The sequence below is a fragment of the Carya illinoinensis genome, chromosome 1 (assembly GCF_018687715.1).
Source record: "Carya illinoinensis cultivar Pawnee chromosome 1, C.illinoinensisPawnee_v1, whole genome shotgun sequence".
In the NCBI taxonomy this organism is placed as follows: domain Eukaryota; kingdom Viridiplantae; phylum Streptophyta; class Magnoliopsida; order Fagales; family Juglandaceae; genus Carya; species Carya illinoinensis.
Genome location: NC_056752.1, coordinates 32,622,002 through 32,649,003, shown reverse-complemented (window position 1 = coordinate 32,649,003; position 27,002 = coordinate 32,622,002).

Sequence of the window (27,002 nt, the reverse complement as noted above, 5' to 3'; positions counted from 1 at the left end):
CAGGATGACCGATCGGGGAATGTTGAACTCCCTCTGAAAAGATTGAAGATGCCTGTCTGTGACTACAGAGATCTAGCGTCGACCATCGTAGGAAGGGGAAGGAACATCAATGGATGATGGTGCGGGCATCAAAACCAAAGAAGAAAGGCATCGGAGTCGAAAAGGGAAGGGAAATGCTTAGAAAGGTCGAGGGAAAGAAATACTCAAGAGGAATGAAGCTACAAAAATGCCGAAGAGGAAGATGAACCCAAGTCTTTAAATAGCCGAGGCGTTGGTGCAAGGTGTGAGAAACGAAGTTGCACCGACATGACTAGCTACAATGAAGATACATGTCAGTCTCCAACCATCATGGGCAATGAAAGGGGTGTCAGGCGCATGAGTAACACGGTTCTGTGAGGTCTCAAGGAGACTAGAGGACGTGCAATATAGCAATCGCATCGATTCTTGCCAAAAATTGCCTGCCCGTCTGATAGAGAATAGGAGGCACAAAAGCTGAAATAACGATTAACCGACGTCCAACGAAGCCAGAAGCCCATAAGATGCAACCCCTGGGCTGGTCGAGACAGTTTGGGAATCGGGAAGTTCATCCCATTTGGAAACCCTGCCACATGGCTGCAACCCCTGAGCTAGTCGAAACAATTGAGGAATCGAGAAGGTCGTCTCGTTTGGAAATCCCGCCACATGGCCGCTGTGAGATTTCATGGGGTAATGTGGGGGGATCGGGTCCTGGGGCCAGGCAGCCCGACCTAGAACAATCCAGCAGTCTAGAACCAAGCTGGGTGTAGGGACTTTCAGGACCTGGGGCACGGTCCAGCTGAAAAGCCCATCTCCAATCCGATGTCTTCCCTCCCAAACCCCTGCTCATGTCGGTTTCCCAAGTGGGTCACACCCACCCAAGGAAGGGCAACACGCCTCTCCATGCCAGAGTGGGCAAGGGCACGTCGCATTTATTACTGGCCCAGTCATGAAAAACTAGGAACACGTCGCATTTATTATATGGCAGGGTATACCCTCACGAGACCACAGCATGGCAAGCCATTGCCGGGCCAGAGACGAGACAGGTCTAACCCAGACATACCTCAGAATCCCACACTTCTCCTAATTGACAGGGTTCAGGCCAAGTATAAAAGCCTTAACCCTTTTACGGAAAAGGTTAATTGGTTGATCCTTTTTACACATACGTGAAACACCTACTAACAAAACCATCGAGGACTAATGGACTCCCTCGAGTCCAACTTCTGCTCATCTTGTAGGTACACAGGTCGAGCCCGAGTAGCTGCCCAGGCCGCAAAACACGACGTCAACATTGGTCACGTAGTTGTAAAATCTAAAATGTGAAATACCAAATACTAGTGTTTTTAATGTAAAGTAAAAGAATAAATAAATTAAATGGACTTAACTAATAAATTAAATGCATTCATGATGTTCAAACAATTTAGGAAATCCTTCTTCATCCTTAGCTTCTATATTCTCCATGCCTTGTTGTTTAAAATTGCCTATGTGCTCACCATGCGAAATAAAAGTTTAGAATGAATATGCTTTTTTACTGAGTTAGCTTAACATATGAATTAAATTTTAAGCTATAAGAGTAAATATATGAGATATTCATCAATCTTACGACAACTATTCAATATGTACCATTGAACTAAGTGAAATTTATAAGTCATAACCTAATTGTGCACCCAATGATCATACATTTTGGAAGAATATAGAGAGCTCCCTAGTAGCGTGGTCTGTACCGAAATTAACATTATGCTCTTATTGGTTGAAACACATCTTAACCCCACGGAAATTATATACTGAGCAAAATGTCAACCATTCACCTTTTAAATTAATCTCTATTATTAAGCCTTCTAATCGGACTTTATTTCCAACTACGTGCTTTAGCCTACCCAAAAATCTCTCAACCGAATACATTCATCAACACTACACTAGATACATCCATGCATGGTTTGTATAAAGAATAATGCACCACTTGTTTAAACTTCAAAGTAACTATGCATCGTGGACGAAATCTTTTAGTAATTGAGCTAATATCAATTTGAAAATTTATATTGCCAAGTGCTTCAAAGGGCGCCATTAAAATAGTATTACGAAGTGTGATCATAGATACGCAATTTGTTCAAATCTTAAATATAGATTAAATGTAGAAAATTACAACCAGATTAATTGCATGCATGCACTTCTTCATCATGATGACTTGTTCTCGTGTTAACCATAAAATCACTTATCTCACTAATTTGAATTTTTATTCCACTAATATTTCCGATAATACGAATTTAGATTATAAGTAATCTGATATAGTTATTAGTTAACCATAATTCAAATTATTTAGAAACATTTTTTTATAAGTTATTTCAAATTAGAAACATATGTAGAAGAGTTGCTTTGATAAAATTGTTTATTCAAATTTTGATTTCAAAGTACGTACGTAGCTATATATATATATGTAAGTAGATAATTAAAACATGATTAAATATTGTTCTTGTGATCATTAGTGTTTTTCTTATAACCATAAAACAATTTATCAATGTGTCACACCTTAGCTTTTCTACTTTAAAAAAATAAATTCACAACAAAGATTATAGATATAATGTAAAGAGGTCATCCACACACACACACACACACACATATATATATGTATATATGTATATATGTATGTATTAAAACTCTCTGGGAAAAAATGATTGGATCGTCAAATTCCTAGCTCACATTCCAGATCGACTTATTACATCAAAATGCCAAGTAGTAATAGAGAACATTCATGTGATACAATATCAAGTGATACAATCATGTTCTTTGAAAGCAATCATAGAGAACTCTAATTTTATACTTTTTTGACAACTTGTTTTCTTAGCTAATATTTAAACTACCATATTGGTCATGAAAATATATACCACCTCATGTATGGGTACTGGTTTAAGTTAATTGGTAATTGAGTGAAAGAATTGTTAGAGCTGACTTCTACAACAACTACATTAATAGTGTATGAGGACCACATGAGCAGATCAGTACTCAGAGTGAGCTGCATGCATCATCATGTGTATATATGTAATTGAAGGAGATCTTCACATCAACGATTTGAGCTAGCTAAGGGAGCACATGATCAATCAATTAAACTAACTACTTTCAAGGAAGGGAAAACTTGTAAATAGTTGATAAACTTGTAAATGAAGATGATAAACGAGAAGATTAGTTGAAACAAGGAGGCACATGATGGGCCACGTACAAGCGTCGAGTTTTTAATTACCACACTGATCTTGATCATAGGCTTCATTTTCTACAACAAGCTGTTTAATTTCCTCCTTCTGATCACTCGATCTCAATTTTTTTTCCTATCTTTCTAATTTCTTTCTTCATTTTCTAACTTTAACTGAATTGAGATCAGTGACCAGAAAATTGCATGGGGCTTCTCCCTCATGATCTCTTGCGCAAGTTTTCGAAATTGGGTTGGCGTGGGACTTTTAGATTCTGCATGAGAGCCGGAGATTTAATTAATTATAAATTCTGGTCAACATAAACTATATATATATATTTTCGGATTGGCCTTCGAGTTAATTAATTAAGCAGTAAATTAGTAATGGGCGGATGGGACTAATTAATTTGTAAGCCTTATAAACAAATTATTAAATACTGCACAACTTTCAATGTTAATATAATATTAGTAAAACTTAATTATAATAATAAGCATGCAGAAGAACAAATTTTCGTACTATATATAACGCCTACTCGTCATGTGTATTTTTCCACCACTCTTGTAATATAGTCACTATAAGAAAAATTATCTTTTACGATCAATTTATAGCAACGAAAAGACTATTAACAACTAAAATTAATTGTTAATAATTTTTTCGTTGCTAATTGGTCGCAAAAGGTCATTATTCTTATAGTGAGTAATGTTATATATAATTATGTAATACGTAAATATCGTGTAATTATTTAAAAAAAAAGTAAGATCTAGCCGCTATTAAAAAATTAATTTTATTTTATGTGAACTCCGTATTTATTCAATTTTTTTCAAAATAATTATACGACGTTTGTACACTCACGACTATAACTATCGTTTCTATATATAGTAAATACTAACCCTAGCTTGTTACATAAGAAAGCTAATCCCAAAGACTATATATATAATATCCTGCATATATATTAAATATTGTCGATCTAGATTAAGGAGACCGGCTCTAGTGGGAAAACTTTTTAAAAGAAAAAGAATAAGGTAGTTTTTTATACCTTACCTAATTACATTATCTCTACTTAAAATGACATCATGATGATTACATTATATATATATATATGTCATTTCCTTTAAGTTTTTTATCAGTAGGCCGGCCGGCTAATTAGGGTATTGTTAATGGATTATGTATATGTAAAGGATAATTTTGATAAATATAAGATGAATTTAAATTTTAACTATTCTATTTACATAAGTCTCTATATTGGAATAGCTATTTTTTCATTATATAATAATAAAATAATATAAGATGAATTTGACTTTGACTATTCACATCAAATCTTCACATTAAATTATCTATTTATTTATTATATAGTAATGAGTAATTAATAATTTAAAAAATATTTAATTTTTTTAATTATTAATTAATTTATTTTATCATATTTTACTATTTAGTTTACAAAAACTCACATAAATATTGTGAAAGTAGATGGAGAGAAGAGTTAGTTATAAAAAAAAGTAATAAAATAAATATTTAATGTGTGTACAGTACTTATCGTTGGATTCACTGTAGTTAGAATTTGGCTAATCCAATGTGATGGTTTGTTATGTCTTAATTATTAGCTATTTGAAGATGGTTTTTGATGTTTATATATTCCAATGAATATGCTCTAATACGTAGAAGGAATTAAGATAGTTGGACAATAACTAAATCGTAAGGCGTGGAATTTTACCGGCCAATGTGTAATTATCCATTGGCCATATATAGATATTATATTTTAATTTAATTTAGTGATTATTTTAAAATAATAAATAAATAAAATTCAAAATAAAGAAAAACTTATATATATGAATTAGCACAATTAATATTATAGATATATATGTGTGTATATATATATACACATATATAGATCTTCATTCAATACCATATATATTTAGGGGAGAGGATTTCGGTTTCATGTTCGTTTGCATGACTATATTCTTACACATGAAAGGACAGATGCATGCATTTTCCTTAGGAAAAGGCACTAAAATCGAAGCCCGCGTTAATTTCTGCTGTATGTGAAACAACATATATAGCTGGCTAGCTCTAAAAGATCATACGTGCTCATTATCAAGAGATGCCGTGCATTGGCAGCAAAGTTGGGCGGCAGGGCCGGGGGGAGGAATAGACACTGCCCTTTCTGTGAGTTATACTGTACGTACCTCATCATCATCCTAATTTAACGAGGGGCGGCAAAGCTGAAAAGATTGACGAATCACTCTGCAAGACAGTGATTCTGGACGCATTTTATTATTAAAACATGCGGTTTCCGTCTTCAAACTGGAATCTATGAGAATGTGTTACTGTAGAAAAACATGATAAATATCATGTAGATACACCCAGCTAGCTGTAAAGTCTTGTTTTCGTGATTAAAAAAGGACTCATTTTCTCTGTTTCTTATTTGTTTTTGAGTTTTCTAGTACTTGCTATATATAGTTTTGGGGCATCTAATGATATTGCGAGATCAGTTGCAGGCTTTTATAAACATTTCGTACGTAGTTGTAAGTACTGCAACTAATCTTTAGGGATCTGCAGGGTGAAAAAACCAGTTAATGACAAGAGAATAATAAGGATAAACCCTAGTTATAATTTTAATAAGTGTGGACATCTATCTGTCTTGATTACCTCTTGATCTTCCATGGATTCCCATGCACAGAAGCTTAAACTACTATATATATGACCTCGAAAAGAAAAAATTAATACTGTGCTCCAACGTGCGTAGTAGTTAAAGACATGCATGCATGAATGAATGAATGAATTCAGAAGAAGCATGAGGAAAGAAAAAAATATATATGTTTTAGAAAAAGAAAAAAGAATTCAAAAGAATTAAGGTCAAGATCCAACGTCCCCAACTACTTCTCTCAGTCACTGTTTTATCGCTTTCTTTGGTTACCAGTTCCCACCGCCCAACATTTTCGTTTTGAATTATAGCGTTTCATCAAATTAAGTTCAAAGATGCCTTCTTTGTGTCGGCAGTATGAATTCATGCAAACCCTTTTGTTTGATCTAACGTGACCTTCAATCATTGATACACGATTTCACATGCACTTCCTGATTACCCCAGTTTTTATTATACTTGTCATGAAACGTGTTTTCATCTGGTTCGACCATTGGCACAACATACGAGGCTAAGTAGTTAATTAAGCTCATGTAGTTTATAATTCAGTATGTGTGTAATTTATATTTCCTTTGTCAGAAGCCTTGCACAACAATTTCGGAAGTCTCTTCTAATCAGAACGTTGGTGGAATTAATCATGATATAAGTGACAGATGGGAGGCTTAATGATTTGGGTTCGCCCATTGTTTTTTCCTTTGTTTTTTTTTTTATTGTCTTATATATATAATATCTCTCTGTTTTTTCTAATTAATTTATTGGAATTTTATTCATTGTCTAGATCTTGCTACCACTACAACAAAAATGATTTTTTGGGACGAAATTACTTTGGGACGAATTGAAAATCGTCCCAAAAAGTGGGATTTAGGAACGAAATTTGAATTTCGTTCCAAAATGACGATGGTTATGCCATACCGTTCGAACGCGTTCGAACGGTATTCTTAGGGACGAATATTTTTGTCCCAAATAAGTTAACCGTTCGACCGTTAATGATTAACCGTTCGAACGTTTAATTTTCACCGTTTGAACGTAATATTGGCGCGATAGGCAAAATTATTTTGGAGGGAAATTGATAAACCGTTCGAACGGTTAATATTAACCGTTCGAATGATGCATATTCACCGTTCAAACGTTATTTGAATCGTTCGAACGGTGACAGAGTTTTAATTTTTTAAGTTTTTTGCCAAATTATATTTAGATTAACTAGTAATTATAAAAAATTGGTTAATTAAATAATATGAATAATCTAAATTAAGAATTAGTTTAGAAAATATAAAACAATACCATTGCATATAACTTAAATACTGAATTTACAAAACACAAAATATTGTCCATACAAAAAACAGGAAATAAATAAATAAAATTTATCATAAAGTAATTAAGACCCCAAGTCTTTGCACACTTCCTCGACTGCAGCTATACGTTCCTCTATTTGTGTCAGTCGAGTACTGATGGTGACCTGAGTCGCAGACATGGCAGCAAACTCTGTACGAAGCTCAGACACAGCAGAATGGATCTCCATACGCACTGCATCGATCACTGCTGATGTCTGCTCGCTGATCGCTGCACGCACTATGTCAGCCATCTCCTCACGAGTAACACTGTGGACTGATGCCTCGGCCCGTGTAGATGTCTCTGCAGCTGCAGCTGAGACTCCATGATCTCCCGGCTGTGCATCTCTGTGAGGATCAACTGGTTCTGGAACATGTGCACGAAAACGCAGTCTCGAGTGTCCCGTGCTGCGTGAGAGGGTGGTGCTGTTTATCGGTCCCATCGGCTCCCGTTTACGCTCAGCAACATCTGGCACAACACCAGCACATAGTAGATATCGGGTGATCAGGACTCCGAATGGTAGTATATCCATCGAAATGTACCGAGATTCTGATCGAATCCTATCGAATATATATCCCACCAAGTCGATAGGAATGCCACGAGCGACCCGTATCATAAATTTCGTCCGATCAATGCCAACTTCTGTCTTGTGCTGCCGAGGGTCAATATTATTGGCAATTATCAAATTTAATATCTTAAAGAAAGAAGATAAATCTGCCTGTTTGATGCTCTTCGTCCCGTCATACGGTGGAGCATCTGGACCGACAACCAAATCCCTCACCTCGTGATCAGCAAGGGTATCGACCTCATCAGTATAAACTGATGCCTCCTCCTCAGCTGTCTCCGCCTCAACTGAAGGATCAGACTCTCTAGGCACCACATTCGGATATGCATCTGGCAGCCTAGGAATACCGAGATGCTCAGCAAGTCCATCTCGTGAAAATACAACGGGTACTTCTCGGACAGTGATACTGTAGGCCCCAGAATCATCTGCGCTGGCACTGCCGAGTTCTCTATAGAACTCAGCAACAATGTCAATGTAGGAGACTGGCTCCCATGCTTCCTCCCGTTCATCCAAGATAGGTCCCCAACCACGATCACTGAATATTGAGGGCAATGAATGACCCTCCCAGATAAGACTCTGGAAATCAGAAATCTTCACTGGTCGCTCCAGTGAAACTGTCCTCTCCCGAACTGGACCACTACTACTCTCACCAAGATTGCGTCGCTTACGTGCCGGTCTAGAAGTAGACATTATAATCAACCTGAAATTTATAATTACAAACTAGATATATAACATTAACAAGAAAAATACAATAAAGAACTATTTACAGTAGTTTGAAACAAACAGCAATTTAATAATATTTGCCATTCTGAACAACATTATCAACAATAAATATGTCACTCAATATCAATATTAATAATATAAATATAATATTAAACACCGTTCGAACGTTTACCGTAACGGTCGAACGGTTACAGACAAACCGTTCGACCGTTTAGTTATATCGTTCGAACGATGTAACTTAACGGTCGAACGGTTACAGACAAACCGTTCGACCGTTGATTTATATCGTTCGAACGTTTACTGTAACGGTCGAACGGTTACAGACAGACCGTTCGACCGTTAAGTTATAACGTTCGAACGCTAAGCATAGCGTTCGAACGATATTCGTCGATCGGGATTCCAGGCCGAGTCGACTCGGCCATTGAAATCCATGGAATCCTTCGATTCCCTGGATTTTACACCAAAATAAATGCAATAGAAACCTAAATAAATGTTCCTAACATGGATTTATGCAAATCTACCGATTATTTTGATGTATAAATCGGTTTACCCTAACTTAAACAATTAATCTATCAAAAACCTAAATCTAAACGGTAAAATGCTTTAAAAATGAAAAATACCGGTTGTTAGAGGTAGGGGCTTCGAGTGGGCACTGTTGACGGCGGCGAAGACGGCGTTCAACGGCGGAGATCGACGGTTTGGAGGCTTTTTCACGGAGGAAATGCGTGAAAATGACGTCGGGATGGGCTTATATATGCAGTACCGTTCGAACGGTACGTTATACCGTTCGAACGAATTAACTAAATATTGATTGCCATCCCTAATTAATCGGTTTTCAAATATTTAAATGCAATATTCCGTATTAATTATATTAAATATAATAATTAATTCAATTATAATATATTTTAATTGTTAAAAATATTAAATGCAATATATTTAATGCACTTATATATTATTAAACACTATGTATTATATATATAATTTTTTGGCAATTTATAGTATATATTATATTATATTTAATTAAAATATATTATACTATTGAATATTATATAGTATATAGTATAAGTTATATTATATAGTATAATTAATATAATATAGACTACTATATACATGAAGCCATGTTCATGTATTTATATAACATATATATTATATGTGATATTAACTAGTACCACATATATATATACTAGTATAGATGACACTATATATATTAATAGTAGATATTCTATTATTAAATATCTACTATTAATATTATAGAAATAAACATTATATATATGCATGTGATACATATAACCCTATGCTATGATACCATATATATGTTATATATAATAGGTTAATATATGTAGTACTTGTTGATTATATTAGATGTAATATGATATTTTATACTATATATGTTACTAAACTATATAATATATGTTTGATTATATATTATATAGTTATATTACTATGGCTCTAAACTATAGTATATTTAGAAATTATTATATTTAAAGGTATAGTGCAAAAAAAATACAATAAGCAACAATATAATTAAACGTTCGAACGGTTTACTATTGGCGTTCAAACGTTTAATAGTACGTTCGAACGTTTATATTAACGTTCGAACGTTAAATTAGCGGGGGAAATTATTCCTGCTAATCGATTTGACGTTTGAACGGTATAATATAACCGTTCGAACGTTAATTATTAGCCTTCGAACGTATATTTTCACGTTCGAACGTCAAATCGGCGGGGGAAATTTTTCCCGCTAGTCGATTTGACGTTCGAACGTTCATTAAACAACCGTTCGAACGGCAATGTTCTGCATTTACACGACAGAACCTCACAATCTCGGACTCGTTTCAGTCGACCGAGCATCACTCCCACGCTCATTTTGTTCCAACCAACGCCATTATTCTTCAATCTAGCCCTCAAATATTACAAACTCCTATCAATCTCTTATATTTTCGGATTAAGAGGTTGTTTTTACCGTTTGGTGAAGAGTTTTTACCGTTTGGAATTTTTGAAGCTTTATCTCTCCAAATCAGGTATTCTCCTTAAATTTGACCTCATTTTAGTTTTTATATAAGTGTTTTCGTTTGCTTACATGAGTTAGTCATATATTTTGCTATCTTTTGATGTAATATGGACTGTATTACTTGGGGTTTTCGGAGGTTGAAGACGAGTGATTTCTGGATGTAAACCGTTCGAACGGTACGTGTACCGTTCGAACTACTGTATAGGAGATCGAACGGTCACGAACACCGTTTGAACGATTTCTTGGGCAGTGTTAAAATAATTAACATTTTAAATGCAGGAGTGTAATTAAAAATTAAATATATATAATCTACATTTAATAATACTTAAATACTTAAAAGATTCAAATAATCAAATGAGAATGAATTAAATTACAAATCATCTAAGATTTGTTACAAAACTTAATTATTTATGATGTTGAATTATTTGTTTGATACATGTTAAATATTGGCATATCTTATATTGCTTGTTCATCAATATTAGCCTTAGACCCGTTCGAGAGTTATCAATCCGCCTTAATTGAAAGATTGATAACTCTTGAATTGTCCAGAGTGGACAGTTTGGAATTGTAAGATCATTCTCGCAAACTATCGAGCTATATCTGTTATACGTCCAGCATTAAGATTTTGGCAGATTTATCCCTTGTTCTCCGGATATGCAGTTTCGGTGATGTTGTATCGACGATGGATAAGTCGGTGCACACAACCAGACGAGCATATTTGGAGAACTATGGGGATATGCTGCCGAAATTTTGTTGGGCGTGACAGATTATAGAGGATAGGTTTGCGACTATGATCTTACAGTTCCGAATGGGATAGGACCAACTACCCGGTGTAAGGTGGCATACTCCTTGATTGATACATGATACATGCTTGTTTGTTGATGCACACGTGCTTGTTTATAATGAAGATAGTCAGCATGGATAAGAGTTGGATGCGAGTTAGCGATCGTTTGGGTCAGAATTACAACGTATATGCTGAAGGTGTTAAGAAATTCTTAGAGTTTGCATTGGGTACATGTGATAGTGATGGACGTATTAGATGCCCATGTAATACATGTAGGAATTTGCGCTCTCATAAGATAGACTTGGTGAGAGAGCATCTGTTTGTAAAAGGTATTGACAAGGGTTATACTGATTGGGTCTTACACGGGGAACCATATCCAACTTCATTCGATACTCCACATGAAGAAGAAGCTATCGATGAAGATGTACAACCAGATGTTGTTGGAGATGAGTATGATGAGGATATGGAAGAAATGTTAGGTGACATCGGTGCGGGAATGTTTATGAATGAAGGTGGCACGGACACATCAAGTTCAAATGATGGGGGTCATAATACTTTTGCACGATTGTGGAATGAGTCACAACGTGAGCTATATCCAGGATGCAGAAGACACAGTAAGTTGTCATTTACCGTAAGACTGCTACACATAAAATCAATGTGCCGATTATCAATTAAGGCTGTCAATATGTTACTCGAGTTGTTTAAGGAGGCACTGCCATCAGATAATACACTTCCTCGTAACTTCTATGAAGCAAAAAAATTGAAACGAGGACTTGGATTTGATTACAACGTAATACATGCATGTAAGAATGACTGCATATTATTTTGGCAAGAGAATGAGCAGTTGAACGAATGTCCCATATGCCACGAGTCAAGATGGACATCTGACAAACAAAATGTGCCGCAAAAGGTAGTACGCCACTTTCCATTGACACCTAGATTACAACGATTATATATGTCACGTGCAACAGCTGCAGACATGATATGGCACTCATCAGCCAGAGTTAGAAACGATGATATTTTATCACATCCTGCTGACTCTCAGGTGTGGAAGGAATTTGATAAGGAGCATACATGGTTTGCAGAAGAACCACGTAATGTGAGACTTGGGTTGGCAACAGATGGATTTAATCCGTTTGGGAACATGAGTACTAGTCACAGTACCTGGCCAGTCGTACTTATGCCGTATAATCTACCACCGTGGAAGTGTATGAAAGATCCATATTTCATGATGAGTTTGCTCATTCCAGGTCCGAGATCGCCGGGAAATGATATAGACATACACTTACAGCCATTGATTGCAGAATTGAAAGATTTGTGGGAGAATGGGGTTGTCACATTTGATTCATCAACAGGCAAGTCGTTCAAGATGCATGCTGCGGTTTTATGGACAATAAATGATTTTCCAGCATATGGAAACTTGTCAGGTTGGAGTACTAAGGGGAAAATGGCATGTCCAACATGTAACAAACATACTAAATCTGAATGGCTCACTTACGGGAGAAAATTATGTTTCATGGGTCATCGTCGATTTCTACCTGGTGATCATAGATGGCGGGGAAATTCACAAATGTTTGATGGTACTGTTGAATGGGGCCAACCTCCACCATATTTGTCTGGTGAAGATTTACTTGCACAATTTGTAGATGTTGGTTGTAATGAATTTGGTAAAAAACAACGAAAGAGAAAACGAGCTACTTCTGAGTTGAATTGGACTAAGAAGAGTATATTTTTCGATCTTCCATACTGGTCAAAGTTAAAATTACGGCACAGTCTTGATGTTATGCATATTGAAAAAAATATATGCGAATCCGTATTGGGAACATTGATGTCAATTGAAGGAAAAACGAAGGATACATTAAACTCAAGGAAGGATTTGAAGCGGTTGGGAATAAGACCGGAAATGCAGTTGCAAGAAAATGGTTCGTCCGTTTACATGTCGATTGGGTGGTATACATTGTCAAGGAATGAAAGGGCTACTTTTTGTGAGTGGATAATGAAAATTAAATTACCAGATGGTTATGCCTCGAATTTGACAAGGTGTGTGCGAACAAATGATTGGAAAATAACTGGGTTAAAAAGTCATGATTGTCATGTCCTTTTGCAGCGTATCTTGCCTATTGGTATACGTGGGTACTTGACTAGAGACGTGCGCGTGGCTTTGACTGAGTTGGGTTTATTTTTCAAAGACTTATGTGCACGGACATTAAATGTAGAAGCTTTGGATCGAATGGAACGGGAAATTCCCATCATATTGTGTAAGCTAGAAAGTATTTACCCACCGTCATTTTTCGATGTCATGGTTCACCTGGCCGTCCATTTGCCACGTGAGGCTCGACTTGCAGGACCAGTTCAGTATAGATGGATGTATCCCATTGAACGATTTCTTGGGAAGTTGAAACGAACAGTTGGTAATAAAGCTCGCCCAGAAGGATCAATTGCAGAAGCATATATTGATGATGAGTGGCATACCTTCTGTTCCAAATATTTCCACGGAGTTGACACTAGGTTTGATCGGCCAGAAAGAAACTTTGACGTTGACAGAGCAAGACAACGAAATGTGTTTTCCGTGTTTTCCCAACAAGTACGTCCACTTGGTGCAGTGCGTGGTTATGACTTATGTGGAAGAGAGTTTGAGAAAGCTCAGTGGTACGTGCTGAACAATTGCCCTGACATAGAGATTTACTTGAAGTAAGTATTAATCTTTTCTTAATTTAGTATTCGCTCATTTACTTTCGCAAAATTCTAATAATATAAAATACATGTCGTAATCATCAATTTCAGTGATCATATTAACATGCTCAAGGAACTAGGAGTAAATGATATAGACCGGAAACATGAAGAGGAGTTTCCGAGATGGTTTGAACAACGGGTAATGACATTACATATGCGACACTTCATTCAATACAAATAGAAAATATTGATTGTTTTTTTTATTGATATAATAGACGTTTTACTTAATATGTAGGTTGTACAAATGCATGCCAATAATCCAAACGATATATCAGATGAATTGTATGCATTAGCGCGTGGCCCATCGAGACGGGCTACAAGATATTCTGCATGTATTTCTCGTGGTAGTAGGTATCACACAATAGATCGAGATCATTATAGGAAAACACAAAATAGTGGTGTCCTAGTTGAGGGAAGTCATGATGGAGAAAATATTGATTTCTATGGAGTGATTGTTGATATAATTGGAATGAAATATTTGGGGGAGCTTGCAGTGTATCTGTTTAAGTGTGATTGGTGGGATTTAAGCAATCCTCGAACTGGAGTCCGTGATGATGAATATTTCTTGAGTATTAATACATCAAGAAAATGGTACGAGGATGATCCATTTATTTTAGCTTCTCAAGCATCTCAAGTATTCTACTTAGATGACCCGAAGTTGGGAACTCAATGGCGAGTAGTACAAAAATATGCTCCAAGAAATATATATGATGTTATCCCTCAGGCAGAAGGGCGAGATGAAGAAGAAGATGATGCCTCTACTCAAGAAGCATACCAAGAGAGTCAGCCCGTCTTTAATTTGTTTGTGAATTTGAGCCAGTATGAGATGATTCCATTGAATAGAGAAGATATTGAGGCTGAAATTGTTGATGCGACACTTGAGCAAAGTGTTGATTCATCTGAACTATCTACAGAAGATGAGACTGAATTGTCAAATGATACTGATACAGATAGTGATTGACGAATTATATTTTCACATTACGTGATGATGAGCACTATTTTACTTAATGAATATTGTATCAGTTTTTTGAAATTATGCCTCCGAAGAGAAAGGAAGTGCGCAACCCATCTCCACCTGTTCCTAGCTCTCCTTCAGACTCACCATTAGAGATTGACTCTACAGAACAAGGTAAAATTCTAATAGTCATAAAAGTTATTAATTAAGATTATAATAGAAAATTGATTATAATGTTATATATCATGATGACTTCACAGTACAATCTCGTCAAGGTCGAGGCACTACGAGAGGCGTGACGTTGGAAAAATATCGTAAGGTGGGTAAGATCAAAGTTAACATTCTTGATGAACATACCGGAGGCGAAGGACAACCAGCAGCTTGGCTTGCATCGCATGTGGGTGCTCTTACACGAACTTATGCACCTTTGGCAACAAGTTCATGGAAGAAAGTCCCCCAAGATGTTAAGGACCTTATCAAGAAGCGTTGTTTGGTAATGTTTAATAAATGAAATTTAATTGGACTTATAATTTTATTTTACTTTAAAGTTAGAATATTATAAATGATAATATTTTTGTCCAAACTTTTGTCTGTAAGGATGATTTCGAAATAAATTTTGGTCGGAGAGAGGAGCGTAAAACTGTGGAAGAGCTTATGAGTAATGCATTCCGCAAGTATAAGGCGAGGTGTCATGAGCATTATAATAAGTTTGAGAATAGTGAAGAAGCACGCCAACATCCTTTTCAAGATGTGCAACCTTCTGATTGGGAAAAACTTTGTGACATGTTTGAGGATTCATCATATAAGGTATAATTAATTTAATTATTTTAGTCCTATTTTTAATTTCGCTTTCTAATATTTTCAATTCTTATGTAGGAGCGAAGTTCTATAAACAAAACAAATAGATCAAAATTGAAGATTACTCATCATGCAGGCTCAAGATCTTTCCACCGCCTCTCTAAAAAATTGGTATTGCTATTCTTTCATTTGTATATAGTTAACTGAATATATCAATCATAATGACTTTATATCTTAACAAATCTTTATTATAGCAAGATTCAGATGCCAATTATGATCTGACAAAATTATATGCTGCATCACATACTAATCGTAATGGAGAGTGGAGTCATCCTGATGCCCGTGAAAATTATGTAAGTATTATAATTTGTTTTAAATAAATATATTTGAATATTTATGATGATATTAACTCTTTATCTTATGTGTAGGATAAAATGGTTGCCCTGCGTGCTGAATCTGCGTCAGATCAAAATTCCTCAAATACAGATGTTGAGATTTTTACACAAGTTCTGGGTGAACGTTCAGGATATTTGAGGGGTTTGGGTCGCTGTGTAAAACCTTCTCCCTCTTCCTCTTCTTCCGGGTCTGCCTCTATAGCTCAAGAGAATGCGAATCGTAGAATTGAAGAATTGATTGCAAAACAACAAGAGTTAGAGGCTCAATTGGCGAGACAAGGAGACATGGAGATGCGCCTCAAACAACATGAAGAAGAACAAGCAGAGTTCAGGAGAGATATGCAACTCCAAATGCAACAGCTTATGCAACAGTACAGGCCTCCAACCAACTGATGGTTTTTTACGTCTAGCTTATGACATTATCTAATTATGTATGAACAATGCTAGTTTTATGGTTATTTATTTCTTCGCACTTATTATAAAACTTTTGTGAGTAATTAAACAGTTCTTAATTTATATTTTTCAAATAATATGGATGTCTATTTAGTTTTTTTATAATTATTGGTTTTAATAAAAATAATATCCGTTCGAACGACAAAGTCACGTTCGAACATTAATGGGCATGCCGTTCAAACGATAATGTAACGTTCAAACGTCAACTCGCAAACCGTTCGAACGATACCAGATGCTCAAAAAACCGTTCAAACGCATGACATTACCATATCGTTCGAACGTTGATCATCACCGTTCGATCTCTTATACCGTTCGATCGTCTCATTTAACGTTCGAACGTATTTCTACTGATCGTTTGAACGTATCTTGATAACCGTTCAAAACAAACATTGACGTTCGAACGGTATATGAGAAGCATTCGAACGCCATTCTGGGACGAATTTTAACCGTGACAAAAAAAAGCATCGTTCGAACGGTATCGAACGGTCACTTTCAAAATCGTTCCAAAAGATATATTTTGGGACGAAATTGTGTTTTTCGTCCCAATATATCTTCTGGGACAGTGATGTTGGGACGAGCTTGGGACGAAATTTTTTCGTCCCAAAAAATCTTTCGGAACGAAATCGATATATTTTGGGACGAAAATTTTCGTCCCAAAATATGTTTTTTGTTGTAGTGTACTCTCGTAATAAGGACAGCATTAGATAATATTTTATGTTGATGGAAAACTATTTAATGTTGATCTATATATTATATATGTTTGAATACTGATCTTAATTTTGAAATATCAAACCATATGTTTTTAAGGCTTCATTTAATTATACAGATAAAATAAAATGAGATAAAATTAATTAATCTGTATAACCAAACTAGGCCGGCCTAAGAATAAATCCTACCAATCTTGTACTCATTTCTTTCTAAAATTAAGATCTAAATTCCAAACAGAAAATTTGATCCTCCCTTTTGTATAAATAATATTTAAATTTAATCTTTCAATTAGGCAAGTAGCTTATAACATCTTTCGATCTTTTTCTTTATTAATTTTTTATGTTGTGACTATGGAATTTTTTTTTTCTATTTCTCCAACACATATTGGATGAGAATTTTGCGAATAACTATATATAGTTTTGCTTTAGCGGTCAGCCACATCATATAATTAATGCGGCTTATATATAGAGCGTTGTGGGAGTACTTGCTGATATAGTTTTTGACCTCTGATTACGCCTAAACTATTATACGGTGTTATAGTATAGTTCAGGGTGTCAATCCACAGGGATTCGGAAGAAACACTACAATATACAAGCTTAAAGGAAAATATTAAATGACAATATGACAAGAATCTAAAAATTCTACATAAAATTCATAATTAAAATGAGATTAGGACATGGATAAAGAGGTAGTAAAGTTCCAAGCTTCAATCAACCAGATCTAATACTCTGGCTTTTTCAATCCAAACTATATACACAATTAAGAATTATATCACCAAATTCCTAATTGGAATATATGACGTTATGTTCATCTACTTTCTCAAATTTAATTCTAGGATCTATTCCCTCTCTTTACAAATCCCAGTTTTCATATATAAAAATAAATATCAAATCTAGAGACGACACTATGTTCACAAACAATAGTGTAACAAAATATCACATCAATAACATGAAAAACAACTGCTTAAGTCAAAATCATATATTCATATTCATATAGCTCAATGAAAAACTATAACAAAATTTAATATAATTGTCTCAAACTTATAAAAATCTAAAACAAATAGAAAATTCAATTCTAGAATCTTAAACAATAAAACTTAATTTATGAATTGCAATAAAATCAAAATATTTTCACCAATCAATCTCTATTCTAGATTTTACCCTAGAATAGCATCAATCCAATATGTGAGTAGAAAGTTACAATTAAAATACTAAAGTATGTCCAAGCTGTTTCCTAGCAAATTTTGAACTTGGACTTCTTGTGGTTTTTCTTTGTGATTTTTTTCTTTTTTTTCTTGATCCAAATTGCTCTCAAACCCCATAAAAGTCTTCCTTTGAATTTGAATGTGTTTTGACTTACTCTTTTATAGATTCTGAAATTAAATATAAAAATCTACTTATGAGTATCTCAAAGTAAATAAAAATTCAATTCAAGAATACATATTAATTTTTATGATTTCTATTCACATTTTAGCATTTTAGTTCAATAATAGGAAATTTAGAATGCACTTTTGTATACTCATCAACCTCCTAGCAAAATCTTCAAGAAAAACTATTAGAGACACAAATAAATCCCACACAAAAGTTTCCATAAACTGACGTGTCACATTTTTTGTTTTTTTTCTTACTTTTCATTACCTTGCGCCCTATTCTGCCTTCCCCCCTTTTTCCCAAACTCTCTCCCTCACTCTCCATTTTCAAATAGAAGCAACAAAGCTACAGAGACTTCGTCGTTGATGGCGACTTCTGGACTTAGTGATCGCATGAACGTTTGGTGGGGAAAAGCCTGGTGATGCTTATGAACATGTTTGTGCTAATCCTTTGTCCCAATCCATGGGCGAAGGCAAAGCTCGTCATCTTTTTGGCTCAGAAAGGAAAAGCAATGTAAGGGAAGCGATAGGAGGTTTTTTTTTTTCGTTTCGCAGACATTGGGTATAATTTTTTATGTTGAGAATAATTTTAGATAATTGTTCATCTTGCTCTTGTTGGTTGCACAGTATGGGAAATAAGATTTCAGGTTGCTTTTGTTGGTTGCAAAAATTGGGAAATAGTTTTAAAATGATGAATGCATTGTTGTTATTAGTAATGCTTGGAATTGCACACAAAGCCATCTTTTTCTTGCAAAAAATGGTTTAAAAAGATGCATGGAAAGTCTTATGGGTTTGAGTAAGGCAACATTCAAAAACCAAAAGGGTCTTATTAATACAAATTTCTCTCATATCAAACTATTTCAAGAGGCTAATGTAGGTTCTTGCATAGTGAGAATCAAAGCCTTGAAAAAGGAGTTGGATAGTTTGCTCAAAGAAGAAGATCTAAAATGGAAGCAAAGAGTCAAACAAAAATGGCTAAAGGAAGGAGACAAGAATATAAAATTTTTTCATATGTGTGCAAAACAGAGGAGAAAGACCAATACTATCAAAAGGATTTTAGATGGGGAACGGAACTAAGCAAACACACTAGAGGAAATCAGTCTCATGTTCCAAAGCTACTTCCAGCAGTCACTTACAACCTCTCAACTTGCAAGAATAGAGGAGTGCCTTTAATCCTTGGTGGTTATTGTTACAAAAGAGATGAATGCTCAATTACTTCAAGAATTCACTGCCATAGAAGTAGAGGCTGATGTCCCTTAAGCTCGCCAGGTCCTGATGGTTTCCTGGTTGCTTTTTATCAAAGTCATTGGAATATAATAGGGTCTGTTGTATGTTATATTGTTATTGGAGTTTTTAAAACAAATGAGCTTACGAATGATCTTAATGCCACCCAAATTGCCTTAATTCCCAAGGCTACAAACCCAACCAAAGTTTTTGAGTTCAGATTAATTAGCTTATGCAATGTAATTTACAAGAATATTATTGTTAAAATTTTGGCTAACAGATTGAAGACCATCCTCCCATTGATCATTTCCACTACTCAAATTGCTATTGTGCGTGAAAGGTTAATCACAGATAATATTATTGTTGCATATGAATCCATAACGCTGAGCATCGACAATGTCAGAGTCGGAGTACCCTACCTCCGACTTAGACTCCGATTCGCATAGCCTCTGATCCGACTTCGACTCACCTTGAGTCGGATTTGGGCTTTTTTTTAACCAATTTAAAATTTCAATTTAACAATTTTGGGCTCTCACTAATTAGATTTGTGCTTCTAAATTTCATTTTTTTTAAAAAAATATTTTTTCAAATTTTAATTTTATTAAAACATAACCAAAATTGAAAAAATTAATCATTGTAAAAATTAATGTTATTATATATTAGTATTATATGTTACTATATATTAATGTTTATATATTAGTATTACATGTTATTATATATTGATTATTATACATTACTAGTACATGTTATTATACTTTAGTTATTATGCATTAGCATTGCATGTTATTATATTATACCAATATAATTGCCAATGGCTTTAATACCAAATTAGTATCCTAGGTATTATATAATAGATATGTAATAAATAATATAAGTCAGTAATAATAGGCGGTATAACCAGCCCTTTGCATGAATAAAAATAAAAGATAGAAATCATATATGAAAATTCATTAAAGATATTATACTTACAATGAGATTAATGCTCAGGAAAATTGGAAGCAAAAGACATGAAAAAAAAGTTTACAAAAGAGAGTATTTTGGAAGTGAGAAAGGCGAGAAAATGAATTACTTCAGATGAGAGATTTTGAATGCCTTTTCTTGTTTACAGATCCTCCTTTTATAAACATTTGCACAGTATAGATCAATAATATGTGCTATCTGACATTAATACAGTAAAGACTAATAATGTGTCGTCTGACACTAATATAGTAAAAACTAATAATATGTGCTACTTGATATCTTCTTTTCTGACATCTTCTTTTTCTTTGGCAACAAATAATGGATGGTGTTGGATGGATTTCAAACATGGACAAAGTCTTTTGTCCTATTAGTCACTTGTTTTCCTTCATCAAGTGAATATCAAAATTGTACAAAGTTCTTTGTCCTATTCTTGAATACTAACTTCTTGTCTTGACTTTTGAACCATAATTTTAAGAATGGTAGACAATAAGCTTAATAGTGGATGAAGTTATTTGTCTTTATCATTTGAAAAAATAATGATTCTAACATCTTTAATCTGCCATGTCGAATAACCGAAAGAGTAATAATCTTCTACAATCATATAATCTGTGGGTCATAATTTGAGAGTTCTTCTTCTATTATAAAGAATGGGTAAAATAAGGCAAGAAATAGATTTCTCAATATTACTTTGGTGTTAATATTTTTTATTAAAATAAATGTTATTTTAAAACAAATTCCACTATGAAAAATATGTGCATTAGATAATTTATAACTTATATTTAATTTTGTTCTATTAGTTTGAGATAATGTTTTTTTTTAAATATTTAAAAAGTATTAACCCTTCTTGTATTCAGTTTAAATCTACGTATGTGTCTAATAGGGCAATTGTTGTAAAAGACCCTTCTTGATTAATAGACGCTGTTACTTCAGTATATCATTTTTGGAAATTTATTTTGTCACGAATATTAATAAAATTATCTGTTTAATCTTTAATCACTATTGTTGAACATTCTCCTTGTTCTTTATCAAGAGTGTTAATATTTTTATCTATTTTTAATAATATGATTTTTTGTAATAATTGTACATTTGAAACTTTAAGTTTAATATTAGAATATTTCTAATTTCTAATTTCTTACTTTATTTCATTACTCTCTTGTTGTAAGTCTTGTAATGTAATTTTTTATGTATCTGTTTTAAATCTATTTACTATTTTTGAAAAATTATATGATGTTAGTGTTGAAGTAGTATGATTAATGAAAGTATCTTTTAATTTTGTTGAATAATCTTTTCTTTCTTGTGGATTATTAATTTTATAATTTAATTATAATATAATATCTTCATATTTTGAAAGAACATTAATGGTTTTATTACAAATACAATTATTCTTATTTAAGCAATTACAAATATGTACCTCATCTTCCTGTGATTCACTATCAAAAGATTATTTTGGGAGAATTGATTTTTTTAATTGATAAATTTCTTCTTCCGAAAAACTTTCTTCTTCTTCACTTGAAGGAATTATAAAAATATTTAATAATTTTTCTTTTAATGTTTCAGGTATATCTAATTCATTAATCTGTTATTTAACTTTAAAATTTGACTTGTAATGTCCAATTTTTCTGCATTTATAACAAATAATTTGTTTTTCTTTTAATTATACTTTTTTATAGGTTAATTATATATATTTTTTTTTTATCTTTTGTCTTTTTATATTTTCATTTATTGTTAGAATAATTCTTATAAATTTTTTTTCCATTTTTATGTCTTCTAGAGGGAGCCACAATTATGGAGTATATCCAAACTGTTCACAAAAGGTACCTAACTCTTTCTTAGCAAATTTTTTTTCTTTATTCATTTTCTTTTTTAATATTAGATCATTACACATAATTAAACAAGTTTTATTAATATTAATTATTATATCACCATATGTGATATTAATAAAATCAATAGTATCATTTGGTTTTACCAATGATTCTCGTACCTTTTGGGTGAAGTAATATGGAAGTCTTGCTATGAACTTTTCATTCAAATATGGTTGTTGATAGTCATTTTTTGTCATAATTTTAGTTAGAAATGCATCTTTATACCTACAAAAATCAGATAATTTAGGATATCTTAAATTAATTAACAAATCATTAGTTCTTTCTTTGAATTGAATAGGATCACTAACAAAATGTTTGGTTAATATAAATATTAAAGTATTAACAGTATCTTCTAATGGTTGACCATTTTATGTTTTAATAATTTACATATTTTCATCATATTTATATTGGGATAATATTTTTAATCTTTGTTTTTGTGAAAGATAATGATCTCATCGGCCTTTTAATTGGCTAGTAGAACCTGTGACAATAATATGAGCTACTTGATAATCTGTTTTTCCATTTCCTTTATAAACATTAGCAATCATAATCATTTCTTGAAAATGATTTAATATTTAATATTAAGATAATCCATCTATATTCCATTCATATAATACATTTGGTGAAAAACAGATCTTACTATATGTTCTCTTTCTTCGAATTGCATATCCAGTGGAGTAGCCTCGGATACCAATTACAAGTAATAGAAACATAATATTTAGAGTCTCTAGCAGAGAAACTATTAACATGATCACCTCTAATTTTATTTAATTGTAAATCTAGATTTTTAAATTAATTTTCAATGTTACTAATTTCAGAATCAGATAAATTAGGTACTGAGTTTGTCTTATTTAATACATTAATATACGATTTTTTTGAAGTAGATGCAATATCAGTAATATTTAATTTTTCTAATTTATTAGATATTTGTTCTAATAAATCATCTTTGATTTTAAAAAAATTGGGTTTTAGGTGAGATGAGATTTCATGAGGAATAAATAAAGGAGTTTCTTTTATTTCTTTAATAGTAGGATTAATAAGAGATATTTGGGTATCAATTCTTCTAATTGTTTACTCATAGTTTTTAAATATGGTATAATTATTTTGTTGGATTATATTATCAGTATTTTTAATTTCTGTTGTAGAATTATATTTCTTTATTGGTGAGGCTAATATTTGAGTACTTATTTGGTTATACTTAATAGTTTCATAAAGGGGAATATTCTTCATAAATGATTTGATTATTATCTTCTTTAATCCATTGATTATTAGTCCTATTTATGATTGATAATTGATTTGATTTATATATTTCTAATTATGTAAAGAAATGTGTGTTAATTTGTATACTTTCCAAGTACTCATAATATATTTTTTAATATAATCTCTTTCTATTTTTGTGAAAGTTGAGAAAAATGCTAATCTTTTATTTATTTTTTTCTTTTATATAATCTTGTTTAAGATATTCTTTATTAATTCTAAATTCTTCTTTACTCAGAGTGAATATTTGGGCATAATCTCCAACTACTTGTGAATATGTTGGAGAAGAAGGTTCTTTTACTTGTTAGGGATTATGAGAGGTAAATGCTATATCAGGATGATTAACAGTATATATTGATATATCAATAATATTTTTAGGAATAACTCTCCTGATCTGAGTGTCCAAATTTTAAGATCTAGTGTCAAAATGTTGAAATATATTCATAGAAATTGAAGTAAAAATACATCTGGGTGTATGATAACTAGAGGATGTTGGTGAAGAATAATGTGATTGTAATAATGATCTTCTAAAGAGTTGAAAGGCAATTTAGACTATTTCATCCATTTTTTTATCTTTGTAATCTTGATTATTTTTAGAATTGTTTTCTATTTTAGGTAATGAAATAATATTTTCTAACTGCCATTCATTAGGAAGAGTAATTTGATTCCAAAAGAAATTTGTATGCTAGAATTTGGTGTACTAGATTGTAATAATAATGTATAACTTTTTGGACTGGTAATAAAAGCTTGTGACTCTAATGTTATTTTCATTAGTTTATAATGGATTTTATATACTACAGTTAAAAGATGTGATCATTTGTTTTAATATTTAATATTAAAGCATCTAAAATATTAGTATCAATTAATGAAAGTGAATAATTAAGATAACAATTGAATTAAATTGGCCCTTGAAACAGGCTAGATTCTACCATACCAAGTAATGAATTATAAAAATTATAATGTCTTATGTCTTTTAGACAGAGTAATACTGAGACATTTAATCTGTTTCTGGTTAGTGGTTTTATAGCCACTTGTACTAATCCAATATATATGAAAGAATATTTATGTTCCTTATGATATTTAATAGCCTCTTTTGTTAATAATTGTAATGATTCATAATCATTATTTAAACTAATAGTTTATTCTACCATTTTAATAGTATAATTAGTAAGAAATGATAATTTAGAAGAAAAAGTAGATTATTTGTATATTTGATTTTTTGGAATATTAGGAATTGTCCAATCTTATAAATTTCTTTCTATATCTATTATACTATAGTCTTATTAGTTGATATTATCAGGTTCAGATTTTACAAGTATACTAGTAGTTTCATCTTATTTAAATAAAGAAGTCATTGAGACAGGTTTTTAAAACAAAGATTTCCTATATTCAAAGAGAAATAAGTAGATTAAAATCTTGAGGGAACACCATCATGACCACCCTTAAAGCTTTCTCGCATGAATGAGCTGATCAACGGATTTTCATGGCTTATTAAAACAAGACTCTCAATATACTTCATTTTCTTTTATATACGTTATCGTTGTTAAAAATCTGTATCAGTGAATTTCTTATTTATTTATTTTTATAAAGCAAAAATACTTAGATAATTTCTTATACTTTTAATTTATGCTCTAAGAAAGTCGTAATGATTTTTCCATTCCTCTATTGCTGCTTGTTTACTTTGAAATACATGATATTTAGTCATCATTAAATCATAATCTTGTTTCATTAATTGTTGTTTTCTTTTAAGTTCATTTAAATTATCCATTAAATGATATAATTCACTCTAGACATTTTAAATCATAAAGATCACAAAAACCAACACTATGAGCATAATAATAATTCATCATGAAATTTATCCTAAAATAATACAGCAATAAAATAGCAATACAATAAAACGGCAATATAATATTATGCCAATGTTGGGATTTACATATGCTAAATTATAATTAGTCAATTTAGTCTATTTACATTACAGTATAAGTAATTTTTAATAATTTACTCATACTAGTATATTATTGAAATATTTAATTAACTAACTATATAAGTTATAGTTATATAAAATATAGAATACATATATTTTTATAAAATATGTACAATATCGGAGTCAGAGTTAATACATCACTACCCCTGACTCCGACTTTTTTGGTGAAAAAGACTCCAACTTTGACTCCAGAGTTGGTGCTGAGTTGGAGTCGAAGTTGGATTTTCGGATTTTTACTCGGTTCTGTAAATCCATGCATACCATGAAAAGCCAAAATGAAATGAAAGGATGTGCTCGTGGCTTTGAAATTAGATATGAACAAGACTTATGATAAGATTGAGTGGTCTTTTTTAAAAGTTGTCATGGCAAAGAAGGAATTTGCTTGTAGGTGGATTGAGATGATTACGAGATGTGTTTGCACAGTATCTTACTCCCTGATCATAAATGGGACTCTCGAAGAACATTCACCCCAAGTAGAGGCATTAGACAACGTGATCATCTCTCACTTATCTATTTAGTCTATGTGCCGAAGCTCTCGGTAACCTTCTTAACCAAGCAAAAGCCTCATATTAATAAGTGTTCCTTTAGCCCAACGTCAAATTCATATAAATCATATTTTCTTTGCTAAAGATTTTCTTTTATGCACGACTAACTCTTTAGAATAGAGCAGATTTTTGAGTCTCTTGGATACCTATGAGCAGACATCATGTCAAAGGCTTAAAAAAAAATAAAAATAAAAACCTCAATATTTTTCAACAAGAATACAAGGGAAGAAACAAAGAAAATTATCATATAGACAGCTGGGATAAGTTCAACACAGACTTATGAGAAGTACCTTGGTTTACATACTCTAGTTGGAAGATCTTAATCAAGCTGTTTCATAAGTATTTTGGATAAAGTGAGATCAAGAATAAGCAATTGGAAGGTGAAATTTTTTTCACAAGCTAGAAAGGAAATATTGTTCAAATATGTGATAAAAACTATTCCCACCTATTATGCATGGGAGTATTCAAAATCCCTAAATCTATCTTGTTAGAGATAAAAAACATTATGCAGC